Consider the following 12,920-nt stretch of genomic DNA (forward strand, 5'->3'; position numbering starts at 1 on the left):
AAGTTCTTGAAATTCTCCGGATTGACTGACCGTCATGTCTTAAAGTAATGATGCACTGTCATTTCCCTTTGCCCTGGCATATTCCCACATTCAAGGAGCTTTCCGTTTTGATTGGGTTATTTTGCCTAAAAACCTTTAGGCCTACCTATAGAAAAATAAAGAGTGACAAGAGAGGCCGAAAGGGTGTTTAGCATTCTCCACTGCTGGCCGTCTGTCCAGGCACCATCGCATGAGCCTGAAGACAAAGACTGGCCAAACTCATGTCTCATTTTAAAAATTCAAAAGGCACTAATAAGTCATTTTTCATTTAATTTGTATTTAATTCTAAGTAAGTCACAGCTCTTGAGTGGTACAAGGCATTGCATCTCAGTGCTAGAGGTGTCACTACAAACCCTGGTTTGATTCCAGGCTGTATCAAATCTGTCAGAGTTCCATAGGGCGGCGCACAATTGGCCCAGCGTCGTTAGGATTTGGCCGTCACTGTAAATAAGAATTTGTTCTTAACTGACTTGCCTAGTTAAAGAAATAAAATATTTGCGCATGTTGTAGACTATAATGATTTAATATAACGAAATGTTGTTTAAATGCGGAGGGCTTTATGTCCCTACCAGCATATTGTCTCGCACTTGCAAATGCTTCAATGTATTTCTTTGTAGGCTATAGGCAGTGGTGCAAAAAGTACCCAATTCTCATACTTGAGTAAATGTAAAGATACCTTAATAGAAAATGACTCAAGTAAAAGTAAAATTCACCCAGTAAAATACTACTTGAGAAAAGTGTAAAAGTATTTGGTTTGAAATATACTTAAGAATCAAAAGTAAAAGTGTAAATAATATAAAATTCCTTATATTAAGCAAACCAGACGGCCTAATTTTCTTGTTTATTTCAATTTACGGACGAAGCATGTGTTTAGTGAGTCCGTCAGATCAGAGGCAGTCGGGATGACCAGGGATGTTCTCTTGATAAGTGTGTGAATTTCTTGCAAAGCATTCAAAATGTTACAAGTACTTTTAGATGTCAAGGAAAATGTATGGAGTAAAAAGTATACAATTTTCTTTAGGAATTTAGTAAAGTAAAAGACTGTCAAAAATATAAATAGTGAGTACAGATACCCCCCAAAAACGACTTAAGTAAAAATACTTGAAAGTACTACTTAAGTACTTTACACCACTTGCTATAGCCTTGAAATAATTGCAATAATATAGCCTAAATAATTCATTATCATTCCTTCTTAGGCGCCCTGTCTGGTTCATGACCTATTTAGATTGTTTATATGCTGTTTAATGTGATATGTAGCCTATTTTTAAATTATGTCCGCTTCTTACAGTCACATTTTCATGCTTATTCAAATCATTTTCATTCAAATCCATATGGTTTAGTTTCAATACTTATAAAGAAATTGGTAGGTCCAGGTAGTCACAAAAATAGATGGTTAAATTGTGATTTTAATTAACGAATTTGGAGCTGCAGTGTGTTTTCCTGTGAGTGCGGCGCGGTCTATAGCGCCGTTGTCCGGGTAATCAACCGTTTTTTGGCATAATTTGGTGAAAGCACCGAAGCCCTCAGAAAACCCATCACTACAACTGCTCCTACAAGAGAGGAAGCAACATCGAGATAGAGGACTCATCTTTGTCACCAGGAGGGATCAGCCAATGAAGTTGGAAGCCCCACCCAGTTGACTCCATTAAAATGGTGGAAGCCCTCCGAAAGATCGCATTGTATAAGTTGATAGGTGGGGGCTCTCAGAGTGAGTTTTGCGCTATAGAGTAAAGTGACCATTGTTCCTCCCGGTCCTATTGAAAAAGATACACACTCGGTTGATATATTATCGAATATATATTTTAAAAACAACCTGAAGATTGATTATAAAAAACATTTGACATGTTTCTGTGGACATTATGGATATTATTGGGAATATACATCTGCGTTGTTGTGACTGCTCTTTCCTGTGGATTTCTGAACATAACACGACAAACAAACGTGGGTATTTTGGGTATGAAAATAATCTTTATGGAACAAAAGGAACATTTGTTGTGTAACTGGGAGTCTCGTGAGTGAAAACATCCAAAGATCAAAGGTAAACCATTTTTTTGATTGCTTTTCTGATTTTCGTGACCTAGCTACTTAATGCTAATGTACATAATGTTATAATAAATATAATAATATATGCCATTTAGCAGACGCTTTTATCCAAAGCGACTTACAGTCATGTGTGCATACATTCTACGTATGGGTGGTCCCGGGAATCGAACCCACTACCCTGGCGTTACAAGCGCCATGCTCTACCAACTGTGCTACAGAAGGACCACAACATAACATGTTATGTTATGCTATCGATAAACTTACAAACGCTTGGATTGCTTTCGCTGAAAGGCATAATTTCACAATCTGAGACAACAGGTGGATAAACAAAAGGCTAAGCTGTGTTTTGCAATATTGCACTTGTGATTTCATGAATATTAATATTTTTTAGTAATATTATTTGACTGTGGCGCTATGCTATTCAGCGGTTGCTGAGGACGATTATCCCGCTACCGGGGTGGGTAGCGTCAACAAGTTAAGGACTAATCAAAAGGATTCAGTGCTGAGCTGGAACAAAAGCCTGCACACTTATTTCCAAGAAAATGCACACAAAGAGGTATCTACGCAATAACTGCATGTGTGAAACTTACTCCTCAGCCTTGGCACTACCCAGACTCTCCTTAAAGCTGGCTTTCTGACCAAACTGAGCATCTGGGGAAGAAGGACCATGGTCAGGGAGGTGACCAAGAACCCATTGACCACTGACAAAATGACAGAGTTCTTTGGTTGAGATGGGAGTACCAGCCAGAAGGACAACAGTCTCTACAGCACTTCACCAATCTGGACTTTATAGGTGAGTGAGCAGACTGAAGCAACTCCTGAGAATGATGGCACGCCTGGAGTTTGTAAAAGGCAAAGGCAAAAGATTCTGTGGTCTGGTGAGAAAAAAAAAATGATAGGCCCACTTTACATTATACATTATAATATCACACAATGTAATATCTATTTTTCCTTTTCCTCTCTCCTTACCTCGCTCTCTTTCTCCTTTCAGTGGGGCGCTTGTCAGAGGAGTGTGAGTACTTTGGGTATGGTCTGAGCTCCAGTGCCTCCGACTGGGTGACGGTGCACTTCCTAAAGGCTGATGACCTCATGACGCTGCCTGATGTCCTGGACAGGGTGAAGTTCAGCTGCCTGGCCTGGACCCACGATGCCCGCGGGGTGTTTTATAATTGTTACCCCCAGCAGGATGGCAAGGCTGATGGTGAGACACACACACAAACACACACTCATGAAATCTACTGTATACAGTACAACGTAGTATACAGTGCATTCAGAAATTATTCAGACATCTTGACTTTTTGCACATTGTTACTTTACAGCCTTATTCTAAAATTGATTCAATTGTTTTTCCTGATCACTCCTCTGACAAAGCAAAACTGAAATATCACTTTTACATAAGAATTCAGACCCTTTACTCAATACCTTGTTTGAAGCACCTTTGGCAGTGATTACAGCCTTGAGTCTTCTTGGGTATGATGCTACAAGCTTGGCACACCTGTATTTGGGGAGTTGCTCCCATTCTTCTCTGCAGATCCTCTCAAGCTCTGTCAGGTTTTCCAGATATGTTCAATCAGGTTCAAGTCCGGGCTCTGGCTGGGCCACTCAAGGACATTCAGAGACTTGTCCCGAAGCCACCTCCTGCGTTGTCTTGGCTGTGTGCTTAAGGTCATTGTCCTGTTGGAAGGTGAACCTCCACCCCAGTCTGAGGTCCTGAGCGCTCTGGAGCAGGTTTTCATCCAGGATCTCTCTGTACTTTGCTTCGTTCATCTTTCCCTCGATCCTGACTAGTCTCCCTGTCCCTGCCTCTGAAAAATATTCCCACAGCATGATGCTGCCACCACCATGCTTCACCCTAGGGACAATGCCAGGTTTCCTCCGAACATGACACTTGGCATTCAGACCAAAGAGTTCAATCTTGGTTTCATCAGACCAGAGCAGCTTGTTTCTCATGGTCTGAGAGTCCTTTAGGTGCCTTTTGGCAAACTCCAAGCAGGCTGTCATGTGCATTTTACTGAGGAGTGGCTTCCATCTGGCCACTCTACCATAAAGGCCTAATTGTTTGAGTGCTGCAAAGATCGTTGTCCTTCTTGAAGGTTCTCCCATCTCCACAGAGGAACTCTAGAGCTCTGTCAGAGATTCTTGGTCACTTCCCTGACCAAGGCCCTTCTCCCCCAACTACTCAGTTTGGCTGGGCGGCCAGCTCTAGAAAGAGTCTTGGTGGTTCCAAACTTCTTCCATTTAAGAATGATGGAGGCCACTGTCTTCTTGGGAACCTTCAATGCTGCAGACATTTTTTGATACTCTTCCCCAGATCTGTGACTCTTATACATTCCTGTCTCGGAGCTCAATGGACAATTCCTTCGACTTAATGGCTTATCTTTTTCTTTGTCATGTGGGTCCAACTGTAGGACCTTATATAGACCGGTGTGTGCCTTTCCAAATCATGTCCAATCAATTGAATTGACCACAGGTGGTCTCCAAGTTGTAGAAAGAAACATCGCAAGAATGATCATTCGAAACAGGATGCACCTGAGCTCAATTTCGAGTCTGAAAACAAAGGGCCTGAATAGTTATGTCAATCATTTGTTTTTTAATTTTAATACATTTGCAAACATTTTTTAAAACCTGTTTTCACTTTGCCATTATGGGGTATTGTGTGTAGATTGATGAGGATTTAATTTTATTTGACCTATTTTAGAATAAAGCTGTAACGTAACAAAATGTGGAAAAAGGGAAGGGGTCTGAATACTTTCTGAATGCACTGTACCTACTGTACAAGTGCACAGACACGTTGAAAAACACAGCTTTCTGCATTGCTCCACAGGCACAGAGAACACATCCAACCTCAATCAGAAACTCTACTACCATGTGATCGGCACCAACCAATCAGAGGACATCCTGGTGGCTGAGTTTCCCGACCATCCAAAATGGCAGAGTGGAGTAACAGTGAGTTTAAAGAGAATGTTTTTTTCTTTACATTTCTCACCTGTTGTCCACCACATTCTCCATATGAATCTACTGCTATTACACTGTCACTCTTTTTCTCAGCTCCCTCACTTCTCTCCTCCACCTTGGTTGACTCTTTCTCAATCCCGGATCGATCTTATGATCTCAGTTTGTAAGTAATGACTTGCATTGTTCATGTAGGGATAGCATCACCTAGTGCTAAAGCGTCAAATTATTTGTATTTCTCACTCACCCTCCTTGTCCCCCTCTCTCACAATCTTACTCTCTCTGTCTCCCCGCATCTTCTTTCTCTCTCGCTCTCTCCGGGTGTCGGATGACGGCAGGTATGCAGTGCTCAACATCACAGACGGCTGTGAGCCATTCAACCAGCTGTGATACTGTGACTCGGAGAAGCTACTGTACCTGTATGAATACCTGACGTCATAGGTGTGTCTCAATTCTAGCTCTTATTGTCCTGTACAGATTGCAGTCAAATGTATTTGCACGATTCACTATTTCTTCCCGAATAAATGTAAAACATTTGGTATTTGATTTCCAACTGCACAGGACCAAGAAAAATACATCAAAACTGAATGAGATTTTTCACTTCAAAGTAAAAAAATGGACTAAATTATTCACAAGTTAATGTGGTTGGAGGAAAGGGATTGTCATTTACTCTAACTTTATCTCACCTGTGGCAAGTTTGCTACAGGGTAAATATAGCCATTCAACTACATTCTGCTCCATTGCACTCGCTTGTATGTTGCATGTGTGCCAATATATTTGACTGCATCTGTACCTATAGACCTGCTGCCTTGGGTGAAGCTGGTGCACAACTTTGAGGCGCAGTACTCTTACATCACCAACGAGGGCAGTGTGTTCACCTTCCGCACCAACCTGGACGCCCCTCGCTACTGAATGATCAACATTGACCTGGCGACACCAAACAAGGAGCACTGGAGGACCTATCTACCCCAGCACGACAAAGACGTCCTGGGTAAGAGAAACCTGAGCAGTGGTATCCAACCCTGGTTCTGGAGACCTACAGGGTGTGCAGGATTTTGTTCCAGCCCACCACTAAAACAACTGATATGACCTAATGACCTAATTATGCTGATGGTGATAAGCCAAATGTGTTTTTTCGTGCTGGGTTGAAACTCAAATTTGAGTTTCTGTGTGAGTATCCAGGATCAGGGTTGGAGACCGCTAAAGGAGGTAAAATACGTTTGGTATGGTCAGGCTACTTGCCAAGTTTCACTTTTTAGATTTGAATATGTATGTGTCAGTCTATCAACCACAATGAGTGGAAACTTCGTGGTCTTGGTTAACCCACTTTCGCCGTAGCATGCAACTTTGCAAGTACGGGAACTTTGTCTCAATGAATCACGTTTTCAAATCTATCACCTGCGAGATGTTTGTGACGTAGCAAGCAATTTCTTTCAGCCCTAGTTCATAAGATACTTCCAGGCATTGTCAGATCTGGCACGCGTCTTCAATGTAGTCGGGCAGGAACGGGTCATATGTGAGTTACCTCTCATTTAAAGTTTGTGCCTTTGACGTACCACAAGGATGTTCTTCACCAAACCATATTGGTACCATATTGACTAATATCATTAGAGCAGTGGTGTGTCATCTGCCTATCATTCTGTTAGCTGAGGGATTTGAATCAGTACTGGAAGTGGGGGCCACAGATGTTTTCTGCCGTATCTGTGGTTGAGGGTGTGCTTTGAAGGTTTTAGGAGGTTCTACCAGGTGGTTTGCGATGTATGCTCAGTCTATTAAGGGCCGTGGGTGTGTGGCTCTCTCTATCTAACAATACACACACGTGAGTATAACGTTAACAGCGTGTACTGTACATACGCACACTGTTGGAAATCAGCAAATTCAAGCTACATTATGGACATTTGTTCGATTTATACTCGACTTGACTTACTAGCATTGCACTTCTTCGTTTTGGTTGAACTCCCTATACTAGAATATCCAGTGTAGTTGCTGTGTCTTAGACAAAGTCCATTTGAGAGGGGAAAGGAGTTAAACAGGAAGTCTGTGTCCCATGCTGTACTACAATTACAAAAAGCAGACTGCCATCTATTGGACGAGAGAAAGAACAGCGTGTGAAGAATGCCTAACACAGTGTACTTCAACATTGTGAAACAAAACAGAAATTGCATCCCCCTTGCAATAATTTGTCATGAACTTGGATCCTATATATGTCAGGTCATTGTTGCGTTATGCCTTCCTTATAATCCAAGGCCAGTTTCATTATTTAGCTGCCAATGGTTCAAGTTTTAAACAGAAATAACTGATTCTAGACATGTTGATATGCTCAGAAGGAACCCAAGTAGCCTACATGTAGGTATTGTCTGTCTTCCTTATAGGCTCTGTGGCCTGTGTGAACCAGCTCCACCTGCTGGTCAACTATGTCCATGACGTGAAGGACATCCTGCAGTTGTATGAGCTGTCCACTGGTGGTCTGGTCAGAGATCTACCTCTGGACGTGGGCACTGTGGTGAGCCTCAGCTGTAAGAAGAAACACTCCGACTTCTTCTACAAGTTCACCTCGTTCACCACGCCAGGTACTGGATTGTCTCCTAGGGGATAGTCAACTTATTTTGTGGTGTTAGACATGAAAAGGATATGGGATTTTCATTGGCATTAGGGTTAATATTCACACTGTTAGTATGGAGTGGCTTACATTCAACACAAAGGATGACTAGTTTTCAATACCACGGTTTAGGTACAATCCCTGCCAACGTCCTTATTATCTATAACCTTTGACCTCTCTAGGACCTCTAACCCCTATGTGTCACGTCTCTCCCCGGTGTGATTTACCACTGTTCAGACAGGTGGAGGTGAAGGGTATTCAACAGGAGGACTATGAACTATGAGACCAACCAGGTAAGACAACAGCAGATTACAACTACTTACAGTAACAACTTAACAGTATCTTGACACTTTCACTATGACAATATTGCTGTGTGTTTCAGGAGTTTTACCCCAGTAAGGATGGAACTAAAATCCCCATGTTCCTGGTGCATGCCCAGGGTCTTAAGAAGGACGGATCACACACCCTGTCTTCCTGTACGGATATGGAGGCTTTGAGAACTCTATCCAACCATACTACAAGTTGGTATCACAACGCATGGACCTCCAACAGAACATGATGAATCTTTCCCCTCCAGGAATTCACAAGTATAGAATTCATCCAAGTGAACCGTGTTCTGAGTCGGTGTGATTTGAGTGACGTGGATGTGAGTCCATCACCCCTCCCCTCCCTGTCTCTCTCGCTCTGACAGTGTTCCATACCTGCTGTTTGTGAGACACCTGGGGGAATCCTGGCTATAGCCAACACCTGAGGAGGAGGGGAGTACGGACAGACCTGGCACAAAGGTACTGTATCTTCCCCACCTAAAGACGCATAGAAATAGGTTAAATAAAGCAACAGGCTGGGGCTGTGATTCGCTAGTTTTATATTCACTAGCACAGCTTTCCACTGTTTTGCCTTCACCTGTCATGCTTGGGGGAATAAGATGAGCAATGGAAATTATTGTAGCTATGGCTGTTGATACTCGGCCCCAGTCTCTCTGTAGCTTAGTTGGCAGAGCATGGCGCTTGCAAGGCCAGGATAGTGTGGAAAAGTGTCTGCTAAATGACATGTGATCTATGTCCTATGGCAGTATCCCTTCTAGAGTTGAATTCCTTCTTCTGTCTAGGTGGTACCCTGGGGAACAAGCAGAATTGCTTTGATGACTTCCGGTGTGCAGCAGAGTATCTGATCCAGCAGAACTACACCATAGCCAGCCGCATAGCCATCAAAGGCGCCTCCAACGGGGGACTGCTCGTGGGTATGGAGAGAGAATGGCATTTAAGGCCATCTTTCTAAATTGTCTCCTAGTTCGGTCAATCATAACCGCATTCTCTTGAAATGTTTTATATCTTCAGTATAATTGTTAATGTAAAGTCCATCAAATAGTATTTTTCTACTTAGCTACAATTACTTCAGTGATTACACAGCACATTAAACAGTAGTTAGCTACATCATTTTAAAAGACTGCCAACCATATTGCATTGTACAAATCCAACTAAAGAGTACTTCCTTATTTTGAGTGGCTATTTAGGATAGATTGGATGTTGCTGTTGTGTGTGTGTGTGTGTGTGTGTGTGTGTGTGTGTGTGTGTGTGTGTGTGTGTGTGTGTGTGTGTGTGTGTGTGTGTGTGTGTGTGTGTGTGTGTGTGTGTGTGTGTGTGTGTGCCAGCGTGTGCGTGTGTGTGTGTGTGTGTGCGTGTGTGTGTGTGTGTGTGCGTGTCAAAGAGTGAGTCGGGTATGTTTAAGTGTAAGACAGGTCTCTCTCTCTCTCTCTCTCTATAGCATGGAGAATCTCACAGCCGATAGATTGCCGATAGGTATTTATCACACCTTAGAACAAAAGCGGTACCTGTTGCATGCCGACCTGGTGGTGATGAACTTACCGACTGTTATCAGTGGCAAACAACTTCACAACTTCACTTTTCACTTTTAATAGGGATTTTTTTCCCTGTACATCCACGTATGAGCCAGTCACACTGTTCAGAGGTGCTAAGTACTGTCGGCAGGCAAATGTTTTACAATCCTACTGGTGTCTATGGCCATTTAGGAAAGATTGCAAGTGTGTGTGTGTGTGTGTGTGTGTGTGTGTGTGTGTGTGTGTGTGTGTGTGTGTGTGTGTGTGTGTGTGTGTGTGTGTGTGTGTGTGTGTGTGTGTGTGTGTGTGTGTGTGTGTGAGTGAGTTGGGTATGTTTTAGAAGTGTAATTAATCATATAACAAGTGTAAGACATGTCTCACACAGAGAGAGTCATGTCTCTGGTTCCACACACACACGCACACTTTCAAACCCAGCGGGTTTGTGTGGCTAAGGTTGGGGTGATGGACATGCTCAAGTTCCACAAGTTTACCATCGGCCATGCCTGGACCACTGACTACGGCTGTGCAGACCACCCTGAGCAGTTAAAATGGTTCATCAAGTAAGTCTGGCATACTCAAATCACACACTTAACATACAACTCATACTGAACATAAACACAAATGCATTGGATGCCACATTGTAGCTCTGCATGTAATTTGTACAATAAATATTTGGTAGAACTCAATTAACTCTTTCTCCCTCCACTCACCCTCAGGTACTCCCCTCTCCACAACCTCCCCCCTCCACCTCACATTGGCGCTGCCTACCCTGCCATGCTCCTACTGACTGGTGACCATGACGACCGGGTGGTGCCCCTCCACACCCTGAAGTACTGTGCCACACTGCAGCACGGTGTGGGCAACAGCCCCGGGCAGGCCCAGCCTCTTATGGTTCGGGTAGACACCCGCAGTGGGCACGGGGCGGGAAAGCCTACCACTAAGGCAATCCTGGAGGATACACACGTCTTCTCCTTCATCGCTCAGACACTGGGGCTGAGCTGGAGAGAGTGAGGAGGAAGAGAGGGGAGTGAAGAGCTAGAGCAGTGGTCACCAACCTTTTCTGAGTCAAGATCACTTTCGTAGTCAAAAAGCAAGCCGAGATCTTACCGCCCAGATTTTTTTTAAACATGACTTAAAAAATGGAACATTAACCTAATAAAAACAGTTCTGTAGGAATGAGGTTCGTGCTGTAGGCCTAGTACATTATCACTGCATATTGGCTATATGCCTGGCCTGCCAATATTGTTCTTCTCAGACCATATTATATTAAAAAAAAAACTCAAGCTTTGATAATAAAATAGATCAGTTGGAGTAGCACTTGTGAGGCAAAGCTCGCAAGTGCGAGCATAAATTGAAATAATTTGAAAATAATTTGCTTTTTATTTTACTGGACTGATGGGACCTGAATCTGATGGTCATGGTGCTATCGAGACAACTGCGTTCTCTGAAAAAAAACGGGGTCAATGAGTGATCTTCAATTCGGATTTCTAGAAAGATGTGTGAGTTTCCGACTTGGTTGACCGCTCCAAACTATTTTTCCCATCCGGATCAGTTTTTTTCCCCAAGTTCCCAGTTGTCTTGAACGCTCCGGAAGTCAGAGATTTCCGAGTTGCCTGTTGTTTTGAACTCGGCATTAGTCACATCAGCAGGGAGGGAGAGAGCAGCAGAGGGTTTGCCTCTTCCTTTCCTCTGGTGAGACTGACCAGAGAGGGGACACAGTCTTCCACCTGATGGCGACACTCGAGTCGCACAACAAATATATGTTGTTCCTATGTCCAAAGAAAGTGAAATATTCCTCAATATTAATTCAAATAGACGCGACGAGCTGCTAACAGTAATAGAAACGCAGGTATATCAATACACCTGGGTAGTCATTGTAGGGTGATTCTGTAACTCCTGGCACTTCTATGTCCTCGGGGTACATGTTTAGGATTTTATTTCAATAATAAAAATAGAAGGTAATTTGTATGTTAAGTTCACACTACAATCACCTCAGAATTTTTTAACACCTCTCTATCAACTTCTTTTGCCACTCGAACATCACTGTTTTGCCCTTGTCCCTGACCCAGACCTTTGAGCTTCTACTATGTTTTTTTTCTATGAGAAAGCATAAATAATTACAAATTACATGTTATCTATTAGAGAAAAAAAAGAGTCAATGAAATAAAATCTATATCAATATTTGTGAGTATGCCGTTTATTGTTCATTTTTTACACCAAATATACCTGTCTTGGCAGTGGTGTCATTTCCATCAGAGGACAAATTCCTCATTAAGAAAGTTTTTTCAAGAGAACGTGATTTCAACAGTAGAGCAACAACAGGGGAAAAGGACACACTAACGAGGAACAAGAAGACAAAGCAGAAGCGCTTCTTGAACGGCACAATTCAGAACCTTTATCAGAAGTTTAAGAGGGAATATTCAGAGATCCAAACGTCCTACTATGAATTCTGCAAATACGTCCTTTTTGGGTTGTCAAGACAACAGTCCAGGATAGGGACACATGCCTCGGCAAACCCATGGGAACCTCCAGTTCATGACAGAAAACCACAGTAGCACGAAGTGATGAGCTGCAGGGACATTGAGAACCTTATTGAGTCTTTGTGTGCATGTACAGAGAGTTCTCCCTTTGCCAAGCAAAAGAGCTTAAACATCTGACTTTGATGCTGGTTAGCAGACATGGTGGTTTGGGTGGAAAAACAAAGCTGAAGAGAGAGAGAGAGAAGAAAAAATAGGTATTGAAGGTACAAGGTATTGAATGAGAAGTTGGGGAAACACCTATACATTTTGACACCAATACTCCAAACAGAGAATTAAAAGAGAATCTGCGGAAAGAGGAGATCAGAGTGCATATTGACTTTGCATACTACCTGTGCAAATACACCAGTGAAACCCAGGCAGTTCACTTTGATGATTCTCACAAGCAGGTGACACTCCACACCCCATGTTGGATATACCACAAAGTATACAGTTTCACTTTGCTCAATGAGCTCTTCTATGACCCCTCTGCTATCTGGGCCCATCTCTCAAAAACACAGGCTACTTCATTGAGCTCTGCCCATCGGCTACTTTTGGAATCTGACTTTGTCTTATATTAATTAAATGTTTAACAGTGGTTGTTGTTTAAAATGTTTGCAATAAAATATTGTTTTCATAATATATATATATATATTTTTACATAGATGTCATTACCACCACACCCATATGTGAGGTAAATGAGTATACTATGTATAATTTACATTGATTGGTTTGTTTTAGATAAGGAAATCATATGGTTGTTATCATAAAAAGGTAGGGTGGAAATATATTATTTTTCATGATACATAAATGTTTTCAGAAGTCACAAATGCAAGTTTATAGATTCAGGGGTCGGGTTGAATTATTATTAGGAAAACCTTAAATCACTTAATATTCAATTAATCAATGAATGTACACACTGTGTTATAAATCA

General features: G+C 42.3%; 1 pseudogene; it reads left to right on the forward strand.

Moving 5' to 3' along the window:
* The first annotated feature begins 2,909 nt into the window (after nt 1-2,909).
* Nucleotides 2,910-11,651, forward strand: LOC118398937 (prolyl endopeptidase-like; annotated as a pseudogene).
* The last annotated feature ends 1,269 nt before the right edge of the window (nt 11,652-12,920 follow it).

The sequence above is a fragment of the Oncorhynchus keta genome, chromosome 20 (assembly GCF_023373465.1).
Source record: "Oncorhynchus keta strain PuntledgeMale-10-30-2019 chromosome 20, Oket_V2, whole genome shotgun sequence".
NCBI lineage: Eukaryota > Metazoa > Chordata > Actinopteri > Salmoniformes > Salmonidae > Oncorhynchus > Oncorhynchus keta.